At 45.1% G+C, this 25,258-nt stretch overlaps 1 long non-coding RNA gene across 1 annotated transcript in view; it reads left to right on the forward strand.

The window, feature by feature from the left end:
- Positions 1 to 18,205, forward strand: part of LOC122552157 (uncharacterized) — a 36,090-nt gene extending 17,885 nt beyond the window's left edge. Inside the window, exons 4-5 of the long non-coding RNA XR_015754464.1 lie at positions 12,834 to 12,875; positions 18,110 to 18,205. This is a non-coding gene — a long non-coding RNA (uncharacterized LOC122552157). The remainder of the gene's footprint in view (positions 1 to 12,833; positions 12,876 to 18,109) is intronic.
- Positions 18,206 to 25,258: the final 7,053 nt, after the last annotated feature.

Below are 25,258 nucleotides of genomic sequence, written 5' to 3' on the forward strand. Positions count from 1 at the left end.
CAGTTGGATAGAGCGAGCAAGAAGGCATATGATATGCTTGCCTTCATCGGATGGGGTATTGAGTATAAGAGCTGGCAGGTCATGTTAAAATTGTACAAGACATTGGTTCGGCCGCATTTAGAATACTGTGTACAGTTCTGGTCGCCACATTACCAGGAAGGAACTGAAGAATCAGCTAGAGGGATCATGAAAAGTCCTTGGGTAGGATTAAGGAAAACCCCAAGGTGTTCTACACTGATGTGAGGAGCAGGAGGATTGCCAGGGTGAGGGTAGGGCTGATCAGGGATAGTGGAGGGAACTTGTCCTGAGAGTAGGAGGAGGTAGGGGAGAGCCTTAATGAATACTTTGCTTCAGTATTCACTAGTGAGAGGGATCTTGGTGTTTGTGAGGACAGTGTGAAACAGGCTGATATGCTTGAACAGGTTGATGTTAGGAAGGAGGTTGTGCTGGAAATTTTGAAATACATGATGGATAGATAAGTCCCCTGGGCCAGACGGGATATACCCAAGGTTCCTTTGGGAAGGGAGAGAAGAGATTGCTGCACCTTTGGCGATGATCATTGCATCCTCACTGTCCACTGGAATAGTGCCAGATGATTAGAGGGTGGGAAATGTTATTCCCCTGTTCAAGAAAGGGAATAGGGATAATTCTGGGAATTACAGATCAGACATGGGCAAAGTACTGGAGAGGATTCTGAGAGACAGGATTTATGATTATTTGGAAAAGCATTGTTTGATGAGAAATAGTCAACATGGCTTTGTGAAGGGCAGGTCATGCCTTACAAACCTTATTGAATTCTTTGAGGATGTGACAAAACGCATTGATGAAGGTAGAGCAGTGGATACGGATAATTGATTATTCAGCTAATTGATTCAATGCCTCTCTTCTGGGGCTCAGTTTTCTGAAGTTTCCTTTTTTCCTTGCTCTGCCTGCCTTGTTCCCTCTCTCTGTCTCAGGGTTTGTCCCTGAGCAGACACACCCTTGTACGTAAGGGGCCTGCAGCATTGCTGAAGCCTCTTGCACCCCCCACCCCCATCAGTTCAATGGGATTGACACAGCGAGCACTTGCCAAGTCTGATCCCTGTTCAGGAGACTAGGCAGCAGCACACCGTGCACGTGTCCTTGCCTCCTGACCATCCCACCCAAACTTGCCCCCGTCAGCCAGCCAAAACACGGCCCCTAACCCTGTCTGACCCGGCCACCCTACCTCTGTGAGCCCTCCAGTCCACCTCCAACCCCACCCCACACCCCGTCTGCCCACTTGCCCCCGTCCCCCAGCAGCTGGACTGGACACCAACAGTAAGACCGTTGCTGCCTTTGGGGGCTGGGTGAGTCTTAAAATAGCACATGCAAGCACACACCCAACTTTCTATTGCAACTTTTTGACAGGTTCCACCTTTACCCTGTACAGTACGATGTTGGAGAGATTATCTGGGGAAGGGGGTTTAGGGTACACTTCTGTGTAGAACTCTAGGCAAAGGGGAGGGAGGGAGATAGGTATTCGGCAGCATTTCAGTAGGCTGAGTTCATTTTTAATCATTGCAAGGGTGGCATGGTGGCTCAGTGGTTAGCATTGCTGCCTCACAGCACCAGGATCCCAGGTTCAATTCCCACCTCGGGCTACTGTCTGTGTGGAGTTTGCACATTCTCCCCGTGTCTGCGTGGGTTTCCTCCGGGTGCTCCGGTTTCCTCCCACGGTCTAAAAATGTGCAGGTCAGGTGAATTGGCCATTCTAAACTGCCCGTAGTGTTAGGTGTATTGGTCAGAGGGAAGTGGGTCTGGGTGGGTTATTCTTCGGAGGGTTGGTGTGGACTGGTTGGGCCGAAGGGCCTGTTTCCACACTGTAGGGAATCTGATCTAATCTAAACAAAAGTCGTGATCAGTGTTGGAAACACCTCCGTGATGTAATATTTCTATTGGGACCTTGATCTTCTTTGGATAATCCAAAATTTGGATAATTGAGGTTCCTCTGTATGTGGATTTTAGCAAGGCATTTGATAAGGTTCCCCATGGTAGGCTCATTCAGAAAGTAGGAGGCATGAGATATAGAATTGGCTCCCCATCGAAAACAGAGGGGGTAGTAAGAAAAGTATTCAGTCTGGAGCTTGGTGACAGTGGTGTTCCACAGGGATCTGTTCTGGGACTTCTGCTCGTTGTGATTTTTATAAATGACTTGGTTGAGGAAGTAGAAGGGTGAGTTAATAAGTTTGCCGATGACACGAAGATTGGTAGAGTGGTGGATAGTGTGGAGAGCTGTTGTAGGTTACAACGGGACATTGACAAGATGCAGAGTTGGGCTGTGAAATGGCAGATGGAGTTCAACCTGGAAAAGGGTGAAGTGATTCACTATGGAAGGTTGAATTTGAATATGGGTTAAAGGCAGGATTCTTGGCAGTGTGAGAAACAGAGGGGTCTTGGGGGTTCACGCCCATGGGTCCCTCAAAGTTGCCACCCGAGTTGATAGGGTTGTTAAGAAAGTGTATGATGTGTTGGCTTTCATTAGCGGGGGATTGAGTTTAAGAGCCGCAAGGTTATGCTGTTGCTCTATAGAGCCCTGGTTAGATCAAACTTGGAATATTGTGTTCTCTTCTGGTCGCCTCATTATAGGAAAAGTGTGGAAGCTTTAGAGTGGGTGCAGAGGAGATTTACCAGGATGCTGCCTGAAATAGAGGGCACATCTTATGAAGAAAAGTTGAGAATGCTAGGGCTTTTCTCATTGGAGTGAAGAAGGATGAGAGGTGACTTGATAGGGGTGTACAAGATGACGGGAGGCATAGATAGGGTGGATAGCCAGAGACTTTTTCCTATGGCAGAAATAGCTATCGTGAGGGGGCATAATTTTATGGTAATTGGGGGAAGGTTTGCAGGAGATGTCAGAGGTAGGTTCTTTACCCAGAGTGGAATGCACTGCCAAAAGTGGTGAGAGAGTCAGAGACAATAGGGACATTTAAGTGATTCTTGGATAGGCACATGGATGATAGTACAATGAAGGGTATGTAGGCTAGTTTGATCTTAGAGTAGGATAAAAGGTCGGCACAACATGAGGGCCGAAAGGCCTGTGCTGTTCTATGTTGAATTCCATATTAAGTTCCATAGAACCAATTGAAAATTCATTCTATTTAAACTAGCGAAACTCCATGAAAATAGTTTAAACAGTTCACTCAAGCGGTTTAGAATGCTGCAAGCATTGTATTGTGACTGCGAACTGGGTGCATTTTAAAATCCATTAAAGGATTAATAAAATAGAGTTGTAGAGTCCTCCAGCACAGAGACAATCCTTTAGCCTTAACTGGTCCATGCCAATCAAAATAGTCATCCATGCTAACCGGATTTCCCTGCACTTGGCCCATATCCTTCTAACCCTTTCCTATCCATGTATTTGTCCAAATGCCTTTTAAATGTTGTTAATGTACCCACCTCAACCACTTCCACTGGCAGCTCATTCCATACCCGTACCACCCTCTGTGTAAAAACAAAAGTTGCCTCTCAGGTTCCCTTCCATTCTTTCCCCTCTAACCTTAAACTGATGCCCCCTAGTCCTCGATTTCCCCAACCCTGGGAAAAAGACTGAGTACATTCACCCTATCCATGCCTCTGATAATCTTATACACCTCTATAAAGTGCCCATCCCCTCAGTGTCCTATGCTCTAAAGAAAAAAAGTCCCAGCTTGTGCAACCTCAGACCATGAAGACCAGGCAACATCCTTGTAAATTTCTTCTGCGCTCTTTCCAGTTTAATAACATCCTTCCTTCCTATAACAAGGTGTTCAAAACTAAGCACAATACTCCAAGTGCAGCCTCACCAATACCCTGTATAACTGCAGCATAACTTCCCAATTTCTGTACTCACTGCCCTGACTGAAGAAGGCCAGTGTGCCAAAAGCCTTCTTCACTGCCCTGTCTTACCTGTGACTCCACTTTCAGAGAAACATGCACCTGAAATCCAAGGTCCCTCTGTTCCACTACACTCCTTAAAGCCCTACCATTCACCATGAAACTCCTACCTTAATTTGACTTTCCAAAATGCAACACCTCACACTTGTCTAGATTAAACTCCCTTTACCATTTCTCGGCCCACTGCCCCAGCTGATCAAGGTCCTGCTGCAATTTCTGATAACCTTCCTCACTGTCCACAATGCTGTCCATTTTAGTGTCATCTGCAAACTTACTAATCAGGTTATAGTCCAATAGGTTTATTTGGAAGCTCTAACTTTCGGAGCGCCGCTCCTTCATCAGGTGGTCTATAGTTCCTAGGCTTTCCTCTGCAGCCTTCTTGAATAATGTCACTACCTTTACTACCCTCCAGTTTTCCGGGCCCTGTGTGGGTTTCCTCTGGGTGCTCTGGTTTTCTCCCACGATCCAAAGATGTGCAGGTTAGGTGAATTGGTCATGCTAAATAACCCCATCGTATCCAGGGATGTGTAGGTTAGTCAGGGGGAAATGTGGAGTAATCGAGTAGGGGAATGGGTCTGGATGGGTTACTCTTCAGTGGTCGGTGTGGACTTGACAGGCCGAAGGGTCTGTTTCCACACCGTAGGGTATCTGTGATAAATTTGTCAGGCATAATTTCCCCTTCACAAAGCCATGCTGATTCTGTTTGATCATATTGTGCATTTTGAAATGCTCTGCTATTACTTCCTTCATAATACACTAATATTTTCCCATCAAAAGGTGTTAAACTTCTGGCTTTTTTTTTCTCCTTCTATTTTAAATAAAAGAGTTGCGTTGGCAGTTCTGTAATCTTCTGGGACCTATCCAGAATCTAGGATTCCTCAAAAGTTATTAGCAGTTCATCCATTATCTAGATAGCCTATCTCCTTTAATATCCTGGGATGCAACCCATCAGGCCCAGTGGACTTATCCGTCCTCAGCCCCATCCATTTCCCTAGCACTTCTGAGTAGTGATAGTTACTGGACTTATTTGCTGTCCGTTTCTACTTGGAATATTTAGTCATTTTGGAAGGCTGTTACTGCTTTCTCATGTGAAGTATTTACTCAACCCCTCTGCCATTTCCTGGTTCCCTAGTATTATTTCCCCAGCCTTGTCTATGGAGTGATCATTTTGGCTGTTGTCTTCCTTTTGTATATTTAAAGAAGCTCTTCCTGTCCATCTTGATGTTACTTGCAAGTTTACATGTAAAGTTTATTTTCTCCTCTTTGGTTGTCTTTTGTTGGCTTTTAAGAAAGTTAGTAAGAAAGAACAGTATCAGTTCAGCAAACAAATCTGAAATGTGTTTATCTGCAAATGTTTTGTAATCTCGCTAGATGATATCAGTGCGCCTCTAGTGAAGCATTGGTGGTCTGTCTCGCCTGGTATTTGTGTCTGTTTTCTGGCACTTCCAGCTCTGTGTCTGAGTGGTTTGTATATGGGGCCGAGTTCAATATGTTTGTTAATAAAGTTCCAGTTGTAGTGCCAGGCTTCAAAGACTTCTCTTGCATGTCTCTATTATGCCTGTGTTAGGATGTTTACATTGTCCCAGTTGAATTTGTGTCCTTCACTGTCTGTGTGGGTGTAAATGAGAGAGTGCTGGCCTTGTCTGGTTGATGATGTTTGTGCACTTGTATGGTCAGTTTTCTTCCTGTTTGTCCAATATAATATTTTTCGGCCCTTGCAGGGTATCTTGTCAGTTGTTTGTCCTGTCGGATGTGGGTGTTGGGTCTTTAACATGTGCAAGAAACTGGTGAAAGGTGTTAACTGGTTTGTGAGCCACTGTGGTTCTTGTGGGTCTGAGTAGTTGGGTAGTCATTTCTGATATGTCCTGGTTATATGGTATGGTCATTATTGTGTTCGATCGTGTAGTGTCGTCGTCTTTGTTGCGTAAATGACTAGATTAGCTTATAATATCTGCTCGACATGGGCAAGTTGGACCGAAGGGTCTGTTTCCTTGCTGTACATCTCTGACTCTAATGGAGGATAGTGATCTTGGGGTACCTGTTCCATGTAAATCCCTGCTCCTGTTCTGCCCTCTAGAGTTCTGTGTTGCTGCAGGACCCTCTGTGTCCTTGCCTGTTTAAGTAGTGTTCTCATGCAGCTGTTTGTGGGTGCTGGGGTGGGTGCTGTTTTAGTTCAGTATGTGGTCAGTATGGGTGTTCCTCCTGTACACATGGGCCTGGAGTCCACCGGTAGGTCTGCGTTCCACTAATACATCTAGGAAGGAGAGTCTGCCATTGTTCTCTTTTTTTAGATTAGATTAGATTAGATTACTTACAGTGTGGAAACAGGCCCTTCGGCCCAACAGGTCCACACCGACCCGCCGAAGTGCAACCCACCCATACCCCTACATTTACCCCTTTTTAACCTAACACTACGGGCAATTTAGCATGGCCAATTCACCTGACCTGCACATCTTTGGATTGTGGGAGGAAACCGGAGCACCCGGAGGAAACCCACGCAGACACGGGGAGAATGTGCAAACTCCACACAGTCAGTCGCCTCAGTCGGGAATTGAACCCGGGTCTCTGGCGCTGTGAGGCAGCAGTGCTAACCACTGTGCCACCGTGCTGCCCACTGAGGAATTTAGTGATGTGGTGGTGAGTTTCTTCCAGTTGTGTATGTTTTATGATGACAAAGGTATAATCTACTTATCAGATTCAGAGTCAGTGTGTTGCTGGAAAAGCACAGCAGGTCAGGCAGCATCCAGTGAGCAGGAGAGTCAAAGTTTTGAGCATAAGCTCTTCATCAGGAATGTGGTTTGGGTTGTGTGGTAGGGAGGGCTTTATGTTCCAAATGTAGCATTACTGCTTCTGCTATCAGTCCTGATATTGGGGACCCCACTGGTGTACCATTGATTTGTCTGTATACTTGTCCATTGAATGTAAAATAAGTTGTGAGACATAGGTGCAGTAATTTTAACATGCTGTTCTTGCTGATGCTGCTGGTGTGGTTGGGTATCCTGGGATTCACTTCGTCCAATAGTGTGGCAGTGATAATCTTAGCAAGATTGATGTTTATAGATGTACAGAGCACTGTTACATCAAATGAAATTTTGTCCTCCTCTATTGTGATGTTTCTGATGTTCTTAAGGAACTCTTGGGAGAAGTGAATGATGTGGTTGGAGTATTCTAATGTAACAGTTGGACCGGACAACCCTCTCTACTGTCCACCCCAAACTCTGGATCTGATATCCTGTATTTCCCATGGTTAATCCACCTAGCCTGGACAGTATGTGCAATTTAGCATGGTGCAATCCACCTAACCTGCACATCTTTGGACTATGGAAGGAAATCAGAGCACCAGGAGGAAACCCACACTGACACAGGGAGGATAAGACCATAAGACATAGGAGCAGAAATTATGCCATTCAGCCCATCGAGTCTGCTCCACCATTCAATCATTGCTATGCAAACTCCACACAGACAATCGCCTGAGGGTGGAATTGAACCCAGGTACCTGGCGCATGTGAGGCAGCAGGGCTAACCACGTGACACCCTCTGTGTAAGCCTTTTCTCTGTGTCTTCCCTTGATCAAATCTCCCTCTCTGGAAGGTAGATCTCAAGCTGCCCTTTGTTCTTGACGTTTTATTTTTACACTGCAAAAACTCAATGAAGTGATCATGTTGAGGAATCAAGTGTTCCAAACAGCAAAGAAATAATTTACACTGACCCCCTTTTTGAAGTTCTTTTGCCTGGCTGTTGATACATTTCCAAGTTAGGATGCTGGGGTGAACTTGTTGCTGCTGTTCCAAGACACGTGCAGCTGTCCTTGTGCTTCCTGACTGCAGTGGTTGTAGATTGGAAACTGCTGCCGGGTTTGCCAATCAAAATGCTGTGAACGTACAAGAAACTGGCTTTAAGCTTAATTGAAGGTTACTCATTCTTGAGGAAATTGATGAATTCTTCTAATTCTGTTTCTGTACTACTTCAAATGAGTGAAATATAGAAGGTAATGTTACTATTTGATGACATCATCGAATAATTTACTTGGTGAAACGAAAAAAGAGTCCTAGAAAACTGAAAGGTATATTTCTCGAAAACCTCCATTAAAGATCGCCATCAAATCCTTTCTCAACTTGCTTGAAGCAAGGTAGTGTATTGTTTCATTCTTCTGAGCTGAGCCTGCTAATGGTTTTTTTCCTAGCTGCTAACCTCTCCCTAAATTAGTGGTAAATGTGTATAATGCCTCGCTCCAAGCATCAGTTTGTATTCACCCTATTATCTGAAGTTGATATGAAATCGAGAGATATGTAAAAGGTTTGACTTTATTGAGAGTTTAGAATCTCCTCTTAAGATTTCTACACAGAGAACAATAACTTTTTATAAGGTGCTAATTGATTTGTTCGTGAATATAAATGTTATATTACCAATTGGAAATATGCTCAGAATACTAGCTCGTAAGAGAGGCAAGTTTTAAAAAAAAATCATTATTAGAGTATTTCAAGTTTATTAGCTGTGTCGGACTGTTTACAAATAACGATTGAAACCAGTGAGTGGTAATAATAGCCTCTTCATTCAGCAGCTACAGGAGCAGAGTTTCAGGTGGTGATGGAATCCTGAAATATAGTTCTTACATTCAGACTCCATCGTTGTGATGTTACATTGTTTTATCTATTGCGTGACTTCAGTCCTGGGGAAACAGGAGATGGTTTAAACCTTGGTTAAATGGTGGCTGTTACTCCTGATGGGATTAAGAGTGTCTGTCCGACCTGCTTGCAGAGTTAAGAGGTCTTTTGTCTTTGAAGTCAGTCAATGTTAATAAAAGTACTCTGCTTGTATGCTGTAAATAAGTTAGAAATTATAGATGTACTTAATAAAAGAATAAAGGAGATTAAACTGATTACCACAACTGGGTTGTGAGATTTGTTTACTGTTTGGCGTGAGTTTCATTTATTTGTGCAGTTTCATGGAAGTGCTGTTTTGACAACCCTGTTTAATGTATTTAACAAGTATATCCTAGTTGGGGAAACTGATGTTCTGAAGAACACGTTTGGTATGCTTTCCTTTACTGGTCAGAGCATTGAGGAGAGGAGCTGGGAGGCCATGTTGAGGCTGTACCAGACATTGGTTAGGCCTCATATGGAATATTGTGTGCAATTCTGGTCTGTCGGAAGCATGTTATGAAATTTGAAAGGGTTCAGAAAAAATTTACAAGGATATTGCTGGGGTTAGAGAGTTTCAGCTTTAGGGAGAGGGCTGGGGCTCTTTTCCCTCCAGCATTGGAGGCTGAGGAGTGACCTTATAGAGGTTTATAAAATCATTAGGGGCATGGATAGGATAAATAGACAAGGTCCCCCTGGGATGGGGGAGTCCAGAAGTAGAGGGCATAGGTTTAGGGTGAGAAGGGAAACATTTAAAAGGGACCTAAAGGGGCAACTTTTTAATGCAGAGGGTGGTATGTGTATGGAATGAGTTGCCACAGGAAATGATGGAGGCTGGTACAGTTACAGCATTTAAAAGGCATCTGGCTGGGTATATGAATAGAAAAGGTATAGAGGGATATGGGCCAAGTGCTGGAAAATGGCACAGCATTAATTTAGGATATCTGGTCGGCATGGACAAGTTCAACTGAAGGGTCTGTTTCCGAGTCGTACATCTCTATGACTCTATTCAGGTCCTGAGAGATGGTTGGTAAGGGCTGGTTAATATTATAATATTTCCATAGTTTTGGATGGGTCGTGGAGACTCTGTGGCAGTGAGGGCCTTGTTTCTGAATAGGTTAATAGTCTTTAATATTTATTCAGAGCTTGCTTTTGATCTAAATAGGTTGGAATGTGTGCAGGAGTAGAATGGGTTTGGAAGTAATGTTGTAAGTGAATCTGTCTTGCATTATGAAAATGCACTACAAAAATGCGGTTTTATGAATGAAACCTCATTATTGTAAATAACAGGTTAGTAGAGGGTTATGAATGAATAGAAACGTGGTATTAATGAATGTAGCAAACTGATGAGTGAATTAGTAAGGATACATATAACACAATATCTCTCAGTTCCCAGCAATAGAATGAGGCTTCTAAAACAGGGAGGTGATAGATCATTAGACCACTAAACTAGAGACCCAGATCCTGTTTTGAAGAGCTGGGCTCGAATCCCAACATTGAGTATGATGGAATTTGAACTCAATAAAAATTAAGAGTCTAATAACGTGCGTGAAATCAATGACTATTGTCAGAAAAACCCATCTCGTTTCCCTAACTTCCTTGAGGAAAGAAAATCTACTATACTTATTGCCTGACGTGGAACCAGACCTTCTGGACAATGTCCCAGATGTGACCTTCATTATCCCTGGATATGCCCTGTCCCACTGGTGTACAGTTCAGAGGGAGGTGCCCTGGGAGTGCTCAATATTGACTCTGGACACTCTGATGTCACATGGCATCAGGTCAGACATGGACAAGGAGTAATGAATTAGTACTTCTCTCAGTATTGTTCAACATGGAGGATACATTGGGTGGAAGATTTCAATGTCCATTACCGAGTGGCTTGGCAGCAGTATAATTGATCAAACTGGTCTGGTCCTAAATGATGTAGTGGCTGGTGTGGGTCTGCAACAGGTGGTGAGGGAACCAACAGGAAGGAAAAACCTGGTTGATATCACCTCATTCTCACCAATCTGCCTGCCACAGATGCATCTGCCCATGACCATATTGGCAAAAGTGACCACTGTACAGTCTTTGTGGAGATGAAGTCCCACCTTCACATTGAGAATTCCCTCTGCGTTGTGTGGGACAGATTTTGAACAGATCTAACAACTCTGTGCTCCAGCACAGTTGTACTCTGTAACCTTATAGTCTGGCAAATTTCCCACTCTACTATTACCATCAAGCCTGGTTCAGTGAAGAATGCAGAGCATGTCAACAATGGCACCAATGCTTAAAAATGTGCCAACCAGGTGCAGTTATAAAACGGGGCGACTCGTGTGCTAAACAGCAAGTAATGGGCAGAGCTAAGTGATTCTACAACAAACAGATCAGATCTAAACTCTGTCATCAACAGTGCTATCAGGCAGCACTTGCTCAGCAATAACCTGCTTATAGACACAGTTTGGGTTCCACTAGGGTCACTTAGCTCCTTACTGCATCAAACATGAACAAAGGTGCTGAATTCCAGAGGTGAGCAGAGATCCTAGAACAGTTCAGCAAGAAATAGGCCCTGTGGCCCATCATGTGTGTGCTGACTATGATACCATTCTAAAGTCATCTCGTCCATTTGCATGTATCCACGTCCCTCTATTCCCTGCCTGTTCATGTGCTTATCTAAGTACTTATTGCTTAAACCTTGCTTCAACAACCCCCCCCCCCCCCAACCAAACGCCATCTTAAACCAATGCCCATTCACATCTGATGTTTCCACCCTGGAAAAAGGCTCTGACTATCCACTCTATCCATGCTTTTCATAACTTTATATACTTCTGTCAGGTCACCCCTCAACCTCCCTCTAGCAAAAACAATCCAGGTTTGTCCAACCACTCCTTATACTAATACACTCCAGCCCAGGGAACATCCTGGTAAACCCTTTTCCAGTCTTTCCAAAGCCTCCACGTCCGCCGTACAGTGTGGTGATCAGAACTGCACAGTACTGTCAATGTGGCCTAACTAAGGTTTTATACAGTAGGTGAGGTGAGAGGGTCTGCCACATTGGGTTGGATATGGCATCAAGGAGCCCTACCAAACCTGGAAATGGATGTGAATCGGAGAAGACTCTCTGCTGGTTGGAGTCAAACCTGGCACAGGGGAAGATGGTTGTAGTTGTAGGAGGTCAGTTGTCTCAGCTCCAGGACATTTCTGCAGGAATCCCTCGGGGTAGTGTCCAAGGCCTAATCATCTTCAGCTGCTTCATCAATGACCTTCCCTCCATCTTTACCGGTAAATGCACATGTTCAGCACCATTCATTATTCTTCAGTTACTGAAGCAGCCCATGTCTAAATTCAGCAAAACCTGGACAATGTTGAGCTTCCGGTGGCAAGTACAATTAGTGCCACACCAATGCTAATTAGTGCCACACCAATGCCAATTAGTGCCACACCAGTTCCAATAAAAGGCAATCCAACCATTGTCTTTAGCATCACTAAATGCTACACTATCAACATTCTGAGGGTAATCATTGACCAGAAAATGAACTGGACTCACCCACATAAACACAGTGATTGTAAGAGCAGGTCAGAGGCTCGGAAAACTGCAGTGACTAATTCACCACCTGACTCCCCAAAGCCTGTCTACCATTTGCAAGGCACAAGTCAGGAATGTGGTGGAATATTATCCTAATTGCCAGGATGAGTGCAGCTCCAAGACAACTCAAGAAACTTGACTCCATCCAGGGCAAAGCAGCCCACTCAATTGGCATCGCATCTGTAAACCTCTACTCCCTTCTCCACTGATGCTCAGTAGCAGCAGTGTCTACTATTGACAAAATGGACTGCAAATATTTGCCAAAGATCCTTAGACAGCACTTTCCAAACCACGACCGATTCCATCTCAAAAAAAAACAAGGGGAGCAGCTGCAACCTGACTTAGAAATATATCACCGTTCCTTCCATTTTACAGATTCAAATCCTGGAATTCTCTACCTCAAGGCATTGTGGATTATCTACAGTTCATGGACTTCAAAAGTTCAAGAAGGCAGCTTAATGCCACCTTCTCAAGGACAACTAGGAATGACAGTAAATCCTGGCCTAGCCAGCAGCATTCCTGTCCCATGTGCGTATAATGTGTGCGTATCTTTGTGCAATATCTTTAGAGTTTAGGCAAATATTAGAGAAATTGAGACAAGTAGCGGTGATTTGACGCATACTTTATTAACTGCTGCATAGAACACTATAGAGATAGACAGTCTGGACACTTCAGTAGAGGGGTCCTGGCTAAATTGGAGAAGTAAAAACATTTTCTGTTAATTTACCTAGCCAGAGTCTGGAATGTTTCAGAGTTCGGCTGCAAAGTCATTGGTGAGTAAAGAATTTCTTCATAGTAAAGTTAAAGTAAAGATTAAGAGTTAAAGGAGAAGGTCTTCAAGATACACCGGGGTGGGGGGGAGGAATGGGGAAGATGTTGTGGGGATGGGGGGGCTGGTGGTGGTGGTGGGGAGAGGATGGGGAAGATTCTTGATTTAGAGCCCTCTTCGCTGACTGGAGTCTCTTTAGACTTGGTGTTGAACTCAGCAACTAACATCCCTGGAGAGTGTTCGCTCAGTGCCTGGTTGATAGTTATTTTCTTATTTAACAAGTATTACTAAAACAAATTGCGTTCTGCTGTATGCTACATTGCATTACTGCAGCCGTTGTACATGCCTGAAAGTCCTTAAACCAATTGCTTGATAGCACAGGTCATAATCCTTACTGAGAAAGGACACAAGCTGCTGCAACATTTTGACTTGGATTGCTATACAGTAGAATACCAAATTTCAAAAGGACCAACTTTTTGTTCTGCATGAGGAAAGGATGCTGATCCAAGTGAAGTGTTCTCATGAAGCATGCACCAATGACATGTCATCCCTCATGTTTTTGTGTCAGGAAAATGGCACAATGCTTTGAAATATTCTTTTGGCTTGCAGAGGACTGGGACCTGAGTATACGTATACATGTTGCGAGCATGGCTGGTGGTCTTACATTGGTTTTGAACAGAATTCTTGTCTTCCTCAGAATTGTTCAGTAAATGGTGTTGGATGTAGAATTTGAAATATAGTCTTGAAAGTAAAGGTGATTCTGCAGTTGAATGCTATTTTGCTGAACAATCTGGAGTGTGGGAAAAATCCTATCCACAAATAATTTCACTTGCAGTGTGGCTCACTTGCATTTGCGAGAGGCGACATATATTCATACCCAGGTGCCATTCCTTCATAAACCAAATGCATATGTTCAGATATTGTGCGGCTTTCAGTTAAAGAAACATTTGGGGGTAACCATTTCCTGATGCATTCTCCATGGTAACACGTCAGCCAATTAGCACCTTGTACCATGTCGTATAAATTGCTGTTCCCTTTTAAGATGCGGTATCCCTGCATCTGTGGTGATGAATGGAAGAAGAAAAGCTTTAACTGAGAATAAATAAATGAGAGAGCATGAGCTGAAGGGTGAAAGTTAATTGAATATAGCTGAGAAAGTGTATAGGGTATGAGCAGGGAGGGAAAGAGTTACATTTTGAGTTTTGTGAAACAAAAGGTTCAGCTAGCATGACCCCGATCAGATAACTTTCATTTCATGACAAAATAACTAGTTGACACAGAATAGTGAATTTTGGGATAGACTGCCTAAGGCAGTGATTGAAACCAATCAAATCAGTAATTTAAGAGAAAACAAAACTTGAAAGAACTGCGGATGCTGTAAATCCGAAACAAAATCAGAAATTGCCAGAAAGGCTCAGCACACTTGGCAGCATCTGTGGAGAGAAATTAGAGTTAAAGTTTTGGATCCAGTGATCTTCTTGAGAACTGGAGTAATTTGAGAGACTTTGGATTTTTTTCGCCCAGAAATGTGCCAGTGTAGGAGTTCTGTCCTGTTGGTGAACTCTGAGGCTGCTTATTGATCCAAAATGGTCCTTTCTGACCCTCTATATTCTAGCCTGTCTTAATTAGGTTTCAGTTACCTTTTCAGTGTTATTCTGGGCAGTTCTTCACTAGGAATAATCTTGGGATTTAGCCTGTACAGAAGCTATTTAAATACTGTACCCCGAGGCAAGGCTTTTTGCAAGGTCCAAAATGGCTTCAAACTTGATGACAGATAAATTCAATTTAAATTGTTACCCCTTTTTCATCACTACTTTTTTTTTGTCTTACATGGACAATAATGATACCATCAGCACAATCACTATGTTTGTGCTATGAAAGTTTTCAAAGGTTTTTGTCATGGAAGTTGTGAATATTTTCCGTAATCTAAATTCTGTGTAACTTCTTTTGCAATTAGCTCTCAGTTCTGTAACCAAACTTAATGTATGGTTTTCCCACAGTGATGACAAAGCCTTTGCCAGCTGAACATTTCCACAATATGTTAGTTGAGAAAACTTGGCACAGGAACCTTTTTTAATGAGTCCCCAATTGAATAAAAGCTTAGTAAAACATACCCGTGTTTCTGTAAGTCTTTTTATTTGTTCCATTCTTTCATGGGATGAGAGTGTTGTTGGCTTGGCCAGAATTTATTGCCCATCTCTAATTGCCCAGAAGACAGTGCGTTGCTGTGGACCAGGAGTTGCCGGTAGACCAGACCAGGCCAGGACAGCAGATTGTTTTTCCTATAGGATACTTGGTGAACCAGTTGGTGGTTTTATGACAATCAGCTATGATTACCTGATTGCATTAAGATAGATTTATTTTAAAATCCTAGGTTTTTTTAAATGGAATTTAAGTTTTACCTTCAAGTTTTACCATTTGCCAATGTAAGACTTGAACCCACCATGTCGGCATAATTTTAGAGATTCGCATTGCTGTTATGCTATCGCCTTCCCTAAATTTAAGAAATATTTCAGAAAACCCAACTGAGCCAGTTGCTCCCTGATCCCTTTCCCAATGCCATCTTCCTCTCTCAAAGAATCAAAGGCCTGGAGCAAGTAGCAGTTTTGCGTGATCCAACCCTGTAGTCTGCCCACATGAGTAAAAGACTTGACTACAATCAGAGAAAGGTTTTTCGACTGGAAATATATCATCAGTGAATTTAGACTTCTCCCCACTGCAGATAGGCAGGCACTGTCTGTTCTTTCAGTGTCTCTCATTTCTTCCCCCTCCCCCCCCCCCCCCCCCCCATCCTATGGAAAGAGAAGACAGAGGTGTGTGATATTGGTGTCAGTATGGGCCAAATGTTTGTGGCTGCATCCTCAGCCCCAGATCTTCTGTAGCTAGTTCTGGTACTGCTGCTGAGGTCAATTTACTCCGAGTGAAAGCTGAGGACTAAAATTGGACCTTTATGATCTACGTGACCTGATATTGGAATCACTAGAATCATAACATCTCTACAGTCGGGAAGCAAGCCATTTGGCCCATCGAGTCCACAACCTTCAGAAGAGCATCCCACCCAGACCTATTCCCCTACCCTGTACCCCTACATTTCTCATGGCTAATTCACTCTACACATCCCTGAAAGCTATGGGAAATTTAGCATAGCCAATTCACCTAACCTGCACATGTTTGGACTGTGGGAGGAAACTGGAGCACCCAGAGGAAACCCACACAGACACTGGGAGAGTGTGCAAACTCCACACACAGTCACCCAAGACTAGAATTGAACCCGGGTCCCTGGTGCCATGAGGCAACAGTGCTAACCACTGAGCCACCATGCCACCCAGACAGTGTCTTTTTCTTGCATGTTGCTGCTGTGTTCAGTATTGGGTCGATTTGAAGCTGCCTACCAGTTAGTCAGCACTCATTTGTTGGACATGGCAGGCTCCCCTTTTGTTCATTGGAATGAGCAAAATCTCTCATGACCTTTATACACATTAAGATGAGTGACATAGAACAGTGATTGCTTTCTAAACAACAAAAGGGAATCCTTTAGTAGGAATTTGCTGAGGAATTCATTTGATGCATTGCTGTGGTCACAAGTGGAGTTAAATAATACAGGTTGGATTTTTGAACTTGATGTTCCTTGTATTAGAAACATGCACCCTAGTGTTAAATTGAATGGTGCACCCAGCTGCTCACCAGAAATGAGAACCATTGGTGTTTCCAGTGAAACATTTGTTTCAGATTTAAAATAGGTGAATTCAATTAATTTAATGAAACATGATGATTCCTGGGCAGCAAATTTACAGGTGCCATCAATCTCCGAGGTGGCCATAATATAGAAACAGGGTTAATCAATGAGAGACTGAACTGCAGGGAAGCATGGTAGCTGAATCGGCACTTGTTTTTCTCTAGCAACACTTCCAACAACAGGTTGTATTTGTATATCACCCTTTGCATAATAAAAGACTTCAGACAAATGCAACACAGCAGCATTTTACATTACATGTGGCAGTACTATGGTAGATAACCAAAGGCCACGGACGTTTTAAAGAGCATCCTAAAGAAGGAAAGGGAGATGGTGAGGCAGAGATGTGTAGGGAGGGAGATATGGAGAGCTTGGGGCTCAGGCAGCTGAAGGCCTGGCTACCAAGAGTGGTGGATGGTTAAAATCAATAAAGCTAATAAAGGCATAAACATGCCTTTCAGTGACATAGGCAGGGGTGTAATCAGGTTTTCCACTAATTCAGTGGATCCTGTCCTTTAATAATACCCTCTCACTCTGAGGAGACTGAGACCATGTGAATAAACCCTGTGGCTGACTTGGCTGTCCACAGTCAAGAGATCAAATAGGGAGCCTCCTGGTTTGTTTTCTCCCACAAGTTGTGTAAAAGTAAAATGTGAAATCAAGTGAACTGTACATGAAGATAGTGAGCCTTGTAGTTGGAAACCTTCTCGTCGCCCAAGAAATACATTGAGCCATCACTAGCATGAAGTATGGTGTGCACTGGAAGGATTCCAGAGATGTGCAGGTTAGGTGAATTGGCCATGCTAAATTGCCCATGGTGTTCCGGGATGTGTAGGTTAGGGGTATTAGGGGAATTGTAAAGCGATAGTGCAGAGGAATGGGTCTCTGGGTGGGTTACTCTTTGGTGGATCGGTGTGGACTTGTTGGGCTGAAGGATTTGTTTCCAAACTGTAGGGATTCTATGACCTCCTTCAATTACTTTGAACTGCCGTCTAAGTGGAATTCAAATGTGCTGGCTTCCAGGATTGTCACTTGTGGAATACTATCACGATTGGACTTGAGTCTGAAGTAGCTCAGGTTGCATTCTTCAGAAAATTTTCAATTAATCCTTCAGCAAACAAAGTACAACTTTGTTTCAGCAATGGCCTAGTTATCTTTGACAATTAGTTGCTTTTTGGCTAAGATGTGGAGGTGCTGGTGTTGGACTGGGGTGGACAAAGTTAAAAATCACATGACACTAGGTTATAGTCCAACAGCTTTATTTGTAAGCACTAGCTTTCGGAGCGCTGCTCCTTCTTCTGGTAACTGCAGGCAGCTGTCTGATGAAGGAGCAGCATTCTGAAAGCTAGTGTTTCCAAATAGTCCAACAGGTTTATAATCTGGTGTTGTGATTTCTAAATTTTGGCTTAGTGTTTGTTAAAGAGCTGAAGGTCACATTTTTGCTTTTTTAAACCTATCTTTATTTGAATTCTAAATTCTTTGGTTTTACACCATTTGTTTTTCAGATGATGGGAGTAATCCTGGGGGCTGGAGTGGCAGCGGTGCTGATTGCCACCACCATCCTCATTGTACACCGGCGACTACAAGAGAGAAGTAAGTGAAACTTTACTGAAAAACTGTTGCAACTTGTGGGCATTCCACAATTATTGGGTAATGTGTTCTCAGCCCTGTACTCCCTAACTAACATTGAGAGTGAATGTTCCTGTTGCAGCCTCCCTCCCTGCTCTTTATTTTTGCTGAGTTTAAATAAAACCCTCAGCTCAATAATCAGGGTATTTTGGTGATTAAAAGTCTCCATTCACATGCAGATGGTATACCACTGGAGGAGCAGGTTTGCTATCATGTGCATTGCTAGCAGTTCCAAATGAAGTTAAAACTGCTGGAGCTGATGACTTGCCTATGATGGAAAAATGAATGTTGTACCTCTTTGTCAGCCTTGGCTCAGTGAGAGCACCCAGTCAGAGGGCCATGGATTCATGCTCAATTTCAGAGACCTTCAGCATATAATTTAGACAGAAGCCCACAATCTTCTGTCTCGGACAAGAGAGCTACAAGTGAGCCAAAGCTGACCCCAGAAAGCAGATATACTTAATGAATCTTTTATGGACTGAAAGATTTTGCAACTTTAATTCATTATTCAAAAAAATGTTCAAGATGTAGGTTTAAGACTGTAAAATGATAATGGTTTGCAAACGATAAGGAGGAAATGGCTTACTTTTTGCTGTTAGTAAATGGAGTAGCAATTGAGAGGAAAATGAAACAGAAGTTGGAAGTGCCGATCAGAGGCTGCTTATACACAACTTATTTGTTCATCTTTGCTTTCCAATTCTGAGCAATTGGAACATGAGTACATTGCATTTTGTGTCAACCTTGCTACTAGAGTAGTCACAAAGTACCAACCTGTGTTCTATCTGAATAATAATTTTTCGTTCTCCATCTACTTTTAATTTTCACTCATTAAATTCAGTTAGTCTACCACACTGATTCCTGACCTTTTCACCTTTACTTTTCAGTTTCCCTTGGTATCTGTCATAAGTTTGGAGGATGATTTTATATAGTCAATGAACTATGTTAATTCGATAATTGAGGGAAGATGGTGCATTATCCAAGGTCATGTCTGTTAGGAAGAAGAACACCATTTTAAAACTGATCTTCGATTATTCTGAATCCTTATTACTTTTGGTAGGAAAAAAAATATTTTGTCTGAGTAGATAAGGCAGTCTAACACTTTGGGGATATCCCAAGTGCAGTTGGTTGACTCCAAGTGTTATTGAAATGAACAGTAAAAGCCTATTGACCACTTCTAATCTTGCTCCGTGTCTGGGCTGATTCAGATTTTTTTTTACACTGTTTTGATAGCCCTTTCAGTTCTTCAGACTAGATGTTCAGTTTGCCCATACCTGCATCTAAGGCTGTCTGAAACATGAAATGATTACATCAACCCATTATGACCACACTCTTTCCAAGTAAATCAGCAAGTCCCACTCTCATGCAGTTTTCCTGTAGCCCTGTTGTTTCTTTTATAGAGTCATAGAGATGTACAGCATGGAAACGGACCCTTCAGTCCAACTCATCCATGCTGAGCAGGTATCTGAGTCTAGTTCCATTACCAGCATTAGGCCTATATCCCTCTAAACTCTTCCTATTCATATACTCCATTGGGATGCCTTTAAAATGCTGTAATTGTACCAGCCTCCTCCACTTCCTCTGGCAGCTCATTCCATACAGGCACCACCTTCTGCATGAAAACATTGTCCATTAGGGCCCTTTTAAACCTTTCCCCTCTCATCTTAAACTTATGCCCTCTAGTTTTGGTCTTCCCCACCCCAGGGGAAAGTCCTTGGCTATTCATCCTATCCATGTCCCTCATGATTTTGTAAACCGCTAAAAGGCTCAAATCTCAGCCTTCGAGATTCCAGGAAAAATGGTCCCAGCCTATCGCTCGAACCCTCCAACCCTGGCAACATCCTTGTAAATCTTTTCTGAACCCTTTCAAGTTTCACAACATGCTTCCGATAGGAGGGAGACCAGAATTGCACACAATATCCCAGAAGTGGCCAAACCAATGTCCTGTACAGTCACAATGTAACCTGCCAACTCTTAGACTCCATAAAGGAAAGCATACCAGACGCCTGCTTCACTATCCTGTCTACCTGCAACTCTACTTTCAAGGAACTAGTAAATCTGCACTCCCAGGTGGCTTTGTTCAGCAACACTTCCCAAGGACCTTACCATTAAGTGTATAAGTCCTGCTAAGATTTGCTTTCCCAAAATACAGCACTTCGCATTTATCTGAATTAAACTCCATCTGCCACTTCTCAGCCCATTGGCCCATCTGGTCCAGATCCTGTTGGAATCTGAGGTAACCCTCTTCGCTGTCCACTACACCTCCAATTTTGGTGTCATCTGCAAACTTACTAACTGTACCTAACTGCAGAGGACCCAGCACCGATTCTTGTGGCACGCCACTGGTCACTGGCCTCCAGTCTGAAAAACAACCCTCCACCACCACCCTCTGTCTTCTATCTTTTGAGCCAGTTCTGTATCCAAATGGCGAATTCTCCCTGTATTCTATGAGATCTAACCTTGCTAATCAGTCTCCCATGGGGAACCTTGTCAAATGCCTTACTGAAGTCCGTATAGATCATGTCTACCACTCTGCCCTCATCAATCCTCTGTTATTTCCTCATAAAACTCAATCAAGTTTGTGAGACATGATTTCCCATGCACAAAGCCATGTTGACTATTAGATTAGATTACAGTGTGGAAACAGGCCCTTCGGCCCAACAAGTCCACACTGACCCGCCGAAGCGAAACCCACCCATACCCCTACATTTACCCCTTACCTAACACTACAGGCAATTTAGTATGGCCAATTCACCTGACCCTGCACATCTTTGGATTGTGGGAGGAAACCGGAGCACCCGGAGGAAACCCACGCAGACACGGGGAGAACGTGCAAACTCCACACAGTCAGTGGCCTGAGGCGGGAATTGAACCCGGGTCTCTGGCGCTGTGAGGCAGCAGTGCTAACCACTGTGCCACCGTGCCGCCCACTATCCCGAATCACTCCTTGCCTTTCCAAATACATGTACATCCTGTCCCTCAGGATTCCCTCCAACAACTTGCCCACCACCGACGTTAGGCTCACCGGTCTATAATCCCCTGGCTTGTCCTTAACACCCTTCTTAAACAGTGGCACCACATTAGCCAACCTCCAGTCATCCGACACCTCACCTGTGACTATCGATGATACAAATATCTCCGCAAGAGACCCAGCAATCACTTCTCTAGCTTCCCACGGAGTTCTCGGGTACACCTGATCAGGTCCTGGGAATTTATCCACTTTTAAGCGTTTCAAAACATCCAGCACTTCCTCCTCTGTAGGCTGCAGAGCCCACACTGTGGGTACACTACATCATGTAGGCTGCAGAGCCCACACTGTGGGTACACTACATCATGTGGTCTTGCAGTGTCCACACTGTGGGTACACTACATCACGTAGGCTGCAGAGCCCACACTGTGGGTACACTACATCACGTAGGCTGCAGAGCCCGCATTGTGGGTGTACTACGTCATGTAGGCTGCAGTGTCCACACTCTGGGTACACTACATCACGTAGGCTGCAGAGCCCACACTGTGGGTACACTACATCATGTAGGCTGCAGAGCCCGCATTGTGGGTACACTACATCACGTAGGCTGCAGAGCCCACACTGTGGGTACACTACATCACGTAGGCTGCAGAGCCCGCATTGTGGGTGTACTACATCACGTAGGCTGCAGAGCCCGCATTGTGGGTGTACTACGTCATGTAGGCTGCAGTGTCCACACTCTGGGTACACTACATCACGTAGGCTGCAGACCGCACACTGTGGGTACACTACATCACGTAGCCTGCAGACTTCACACTGTGGGTGTACTACATCACGTAGCCTGCAGAGCCCACACTGTGGATGTACTACATCACGTAGGCTGCAGAGCCCACACTGGGTGTACTACATCACGTAGGCTGCAGAGCCCACACTGGGTGTACTACATCACGTAGGCTGCAGAGCCCACACTGGGTGTACTACATCACGTAGGCTGCAGAGCCCACACTGTGGGTGTACTACATCACGTAGGCTGCAGAGCCCACACTGTGGGTGTACTACATCACGTAGGCTGCAATGTCCACACTGTGGGTGTACAACATCACGTAGGCTGCAGAGCCCACACTGGGTGTACTACATCACGTAGGCTGCAGAGCCCACACTGTGGGTGTACTACATCACGTAGGCTGCAATGTCCACACTGTGGGTGTACAACATCACGTAGGCTGCAGAGCCCACACTGGGTGTACTACATCACGTAGGCTGCAGAGCCCACACTGTGGGTGTACTACATCACGTAGGCTGCAGAGCCCACACTGTGGGTGTACTACATCACGTAGGCTGCAATGTCCACACTGTGGGTGTACAACATCACGTAGGCTGCAGAGCCCACACTGTGGGTGTACTACATCACGTAGGCTGCAATGTCCACACTGTGGGTGTACAACATCACGTAGGCTGCAGAGTCCAAACTGTGTGTACACTACATCACGTAGGCTGCAGAGCCCACACTGTGGGTACACTACATCACGTAGGCTGCAGAGCCCACACTGTGGGTGTACTACGTCACGTAGGCTGCAGAGCCCACACTGTGGGTGTACTACGTCACGTAGGCTGCAGAGCCCACACTGTGGGTGTACTACATCACGTAGGCTGCAGAGCCCACACTGTGGGTGTACTACGTCACGTAGGCTGCAGAGCCCACACTGTGGGTGTACTACATCACGTAGGCTGCAGAGCCCACACTGTGGGTGTACTACGTCACGTAGGCTGCAGAGCCCACACTGTGGGTGTACTACATCACGTAGGCTGCAGAGCCCACACTGTGGGTGTACTACGTCACGTAGGCTGCAGAGCCCACACTGTGGGTGTACTACATCACGTAGGCTGCAGAGCCCACACTGTGGGTGTACTACGTCACGTAGGCTGCAGAGCCCACACTGTGGGTGTACTACGTCACGTAGGCTGCAGAGCCCACACTGTGGGTGTACTACATCACGTAGGCTGCAGAGCCCACACTGTGGGTGTACTACATCACGTAGGCTGCAGAGCCCACACTGTGGGTGTACTACATCACGTAGGCTGCAGAGCCCACACTGTGGGTGTACTACATCACATAGGCTGCAGAGTCCAAACTGTGTGTACACTACATCACGTAGGCTGCAGAGCCCACACTGTGGGTGTACTACATCACGTAGGCTGCAGAGCCCACACTGTGGGTGTACTACGTCACGTAGGCTGCAGAGCCCACACTGTGGGTGTACTACATCACGTAGCCTGCAGAGTACACACTGTGGGTGTACTACATCACGTAGGCTGCAATGTCCACACTGTGGGTACACTACATCACGTAGCCTGCAGAGCCCACACTGTGGGTGTACTACATCACGTAGGCTGCAATGTCCACACTGTGTGTACACTACATCACGTAGGCTGCAGAGCCCACACTGTGGGTGTACTACATCACGTAGGCTGCAATGTCCACACTGTGGGTGTACTACATCACGTAGGCTGCAGAGCCCACACTGTGGGTGTACTACATCACGTAGGCTGCAATGTCCACACTGTGGGTGTACTACATCACGTAGGCTGCAATGTCCACACTGTGGGTACACTACATCACGTAGCCTGCAGAGCCCACACTGTGGGTGTACTACATCACGTAGGCTGCAATGTCCACACTGTGGGTACACTACATCACGTAGGCTGCAGAGTACACACTGTGGGTACACTTCTTCACGTCGGCTGCAGAGCCCACACTGTGGGTGTACTACATCATGTAGCCTTCAGAGTACATACAGTGGGTACACTACATCACATAGCCTGCAGAGGACACGCAGTGGGTGTACTTCATCACGTAGGCTGCAGAGTCCACATTGTGGGTACACTACGTCATGTGGTCTGCAGTGCCCACACTGTGGGTGTACTACATCACGTAGGCTGCAGTGCCCACACTGTGGGTATACTACGTCACGTAGACTGCAGAGTCCACACTGTGGGTGTAGTACATCACGTAGGCTGCAGAGTACACACTGTGGGTGTACTACACCACGTAGGCTGCAGAGTCCACACTGTGGGTGTACTACATCACGTAGCCTGCGGACGTCACACTCTGCGTACACTACATCACGGAGCCTGCAGAGCCCACACTGTGGGTGTACTACATCATGTAGCCTGCAGAGTACATACAGTGGGTACACTACATCACGTAGGCTGCAGAGTCCACGTTGGGTACACTACATCACGTAGACTGCAGAGTCCACACTGGGTGTACTACATCACGTGGCCAGCAGAGTACACACTGTGGGTACACTACATCACGTAGCCTGCAGAGTACACACTGTGGGTACACTACATCACGTAGCCTGCAGAGCCCACACTGTGGGTGTACTACATCACGTAGCCTGCAGAGTACACACTGTGGGTACACTACATCACGTAGCCTGCAGAGTACACACTGTGGGTGTACTACATCACGTAGCCTGCAGAGTACACACAGTGGGTACACTACATCACGTAGGCTGCAGTGTCCACACTGTGGGTGTACTACATCACGTAGCCTGCAGAGTACACACTGCGGGTACACTACATCACGTAGCCTGCAGAGTACACACTGTGGGTGTACTACATCACGTAGCCTGCAGAGTACACACAGTGGGTACACTACATCACGTAGGCTGCAGTGTCCACACTGTGGGTGTACTACATCACGTAGCCTGCAGAGTACACACAGTGGGTACACTACATCACGTAGGCTGCAGAGTCCACACTGTGGGTGTACTAAGTCAAGTGTGCTGCAGAGCCCACACTGTGGGTACACTACATCACGTAGGCTGCAGAGTCCACACTGTGGGTGTACTACATCACGTAGGCTGCAGAGTCCACACTGTGGGTGTACTAGACCTCGTAGGCTGCAGTGTCCACACTGTGGGTGTACTACGTCACGTAGGCTGCAGAGCTCACACTGTGGGTGTACTACATCACGTAGCCTGCAGAGTACACGCAGTGGGTGTACTACATCACGTAGCCTGCAGAGCCCGCACTGTGTGTGTACTACGTCACC

The sequence above is a fragment of the Chiloscyllium plagiosum genome, unplaced genomic scaffold (assembly GCF_037043375.1).
Source record: "Chiloscyllium plagiosum isolate Xiang-an unplaced genomic scaffold, Cpla_swu_hap1 HiC_scaffold_45, whole genome shotgun sequence".
NCBI lineage: Eukaryota > Metazoa > Chordata > Chondrichthyes > Orectolobiformes > Hemiscylliidae > Chiloscyllium > Chiloscyllium plagiosum.